Below are 2,739 nucleotides of genomic sequence, written 5' to 3'. Positions count from 1 at the left end.
CCCCGATAAGCTGCCGCTGACCGACGGGGCGGCAGCCGGTACGGGTCGCCGACACTTTCCCGAACTGGCCGGGATCCAGTCCGATAATATAGTGTGCGCCAGCGCCGGGGCTTTCCAATGAGCCCTCCCTGACCGAAATCGGACACGGGAGTCCGGAGCCAAAGGCGTTCGACTGCCGGCCGGCCAAACTCAGGCAACCTCCCGCCGTTGCGGACCCGCTCCCGGACAACCGGGTCCAAACGCCCGCCCTGTTACACGCACGAAAACACCGGGCTCGATTCGGAGCGACGGGCACCCGGCTTCCCGGTGTCGGACCGACTCCGTTCCGGTACCACTGGATGCCCCTTGCCCCTGGCTTGCTAGGACAGCCGGCGCGTCAAGGTGGGCCCCCGCGGCTCCGGCTCAGCAGTCGGAAAGCGGTCTCCAGCCAACGGCTGTACCTCGGCCGGGCCAAGCGGCAGCTGCACAAGCCCGCTACTGGTCTGTGCGGCCCCCCCACCCCGTTCAGTAGCAGTTCACCCCAACCGGATCGGACTTTCCGTCCCGAAGTTATCCCCGATAAGCTGCCGCTGACCGACGGGGCGGCAGCCGCTACGGGACTGCGACACTTTCCCGAACTTGCCGGGGTCCAGGCCGATAATATAGTGTGCGCCAGCGCCGGGGCTTTCCAACGAGCCCTCCCTGACCGAAATCGGACACGGGAGTCCGGAGCCAAAGGCGTTCGACTGCCGGCCGGCCAAACACAGGCAACCTCCCGCCGTTGCGGACCCGCTCCCGGACAACCGGGTCCAAACGCCCGCCCTGTTACACGCACGAAAACACCGGGCTCGATTCGGAGCGACGGGCACCCGGCTTCCCGGTGTCGGACCGACTCCGTTCCGGTACCACTGGATGCCCCTTGCCCCTGGCTTGCTAGTACAGCCGGCGCGTCAAGGTGGGCCCCCGCGGCTCCGGCTCAGCAGTCGGAAAGCGGTCTCCAGCCAACGGCTGTACCTCGGCCGGGCCAAGCGGCAGCTGCACAAGCCCGCTACTGGTCTGTGCGGCCCCGCCACCCCGTTCAGTGGCAGTTGACCCCGACCGGATCGGACTTTCCGTCCCGAAGTTATCCCCGATAAGCTGCCGCTGACCGACGGGGCGGCAGCCGCTACGGGACTGCGACACTTTCCCGAACTTGCCGGGGTCCAGGCCGATAATATAGTGTGCGCCAGCGCCGGGGCTTTCCAACGAGCCCTCCCTGACCGAAATCGGACACGGGAGTCCGGAGCGAAAGGCGTTCGACTGCCGGCCGGCCAAACCCAGGCAATCTCCCGCCGTTGCGGACCCGCTCCCGGACAACCGGGTCCAAACGCCCGCCCTGTTACACGCACGAAAACCCCGGGCTCGATTCGGAGCGACGGGCACCCGACTTCCCGGTGTCGGACCGACTCCCTTCTGGTACCACTGGATGCCCCTTGCCCCTGGCTTGCTCGGACAGCCGGCGCGTCAAGGTGGGTCCCCGCGGCACCGGCTCAGCAGTCGGAAAGCGGTCTCCAGCCAACGGCTGTACCTCGGCCGGGCCAAGAGGCAGCTACACAAGCCCGCTACTGGTCTGTGCGGCCCCGCCACCCCGTTCAGTCGCAGTTCACCCCGACCGGATCGGACTTTCCGTCCCGAAGTTATCCGCGATAAGCTGCCGCTGACCGACGGGGCGGCCGCCGGAACGGGACTGCGACACTTTCCCGAACTTGCCGGGGCCCAGGCCGATAATATAGTGTGCGCCAGCGTCGGGGCTTTCCAACCAGCCCTCCCTGACCGAAATCGGACACGGGAGTCCGGAGCCAAAGGCGTTCGACTGCCGGCCGGCCAAACCCAGGCAATCTCCCGCCGTTGGGGACCCGCTCCCGGACAACCGGGTCCAAACGCCCGCCCTGTTACACGCACGAAAACACCGGGCTCGATTCGGAGCGACGGGCACCCGACTTCCCGGTGTCGGACCGACTCCCTTCTGGTACCTATGGATGCCCCTTGCCCCTGGCTTGCTCGGACAGCCGGCGCGTCAAGGTGGGTCCCCGCGGCACCGGCTCAGCAGTCGGAAAGCGGTCTCCAGCCAACGGCTGTACCTCGGCCGGGCCAAGAGGCAGCTACACAATCCCGCTACTGGTCTGTGCGGCCCCACCACCCCGTTCAGTCGCAGTTCACCCCGACCGGATCGGACTTTCCTTCCCGAAGTTATCACCGATAAGCTGCCGCTGACCGCTGGCCTGTTACCCGCTGCCGGACTGCGACACTTTGCCCAACTCGCCAGGGGCCAGTCCGGCAATATAATCTGCGCCAGCGTCGGGGCTTTCCAACCAGCCGTCCCCCACCCTAATCGGACACGGGAGTCGGGAACGGAGCGCCCGCCACCGGCCTTTCTAAACAGCCCAGTCCCCAACAATTCCCAGAAGCAACGCCTTGGCCAGCCTGGCAATTCATACACTGCAAATAGCACACATTAACACCACTCACACCCAATCGGCCCATCAACTTCGCTGCCGAGAACGGAAACTCGCCTTGACAATACTACTTCCAACCTCACACAAAAGCGGCCCATCAACTTCGCTTACGAGAACGGACAATCGGCCTGCAAATACTGCACCACTCACACAAAATCCCACCAGCAACTTCGCTTCCCACAACCCACACTCCTATCTTCCACAGAAAAAAAACCCACCACCATCAGCCACATCGAGAAAAAATTAAAAACTACACCGAAATAAC

This window comes from Somniosus microcephalus, unplaced genomic scaffold, assembly GCF_052327205.1.
Source record: "Somniosus microcephalus isolate GS21.2 unplaced genomic scaffold, FLI_Smic_1.0 scaffold334, whole genome shotgun sequence".
In the NCBI taxonomy this organism is placed as follows: domain Eukaryota; kingdom Metazoa; phylum Chordata; class Chondrichthyes; order Squaliformes; family Somniosidae; genus Somniosus; species Somniosus microcephalus.
Note: the sequence above shows the minus strand (reverse complement) of the source record.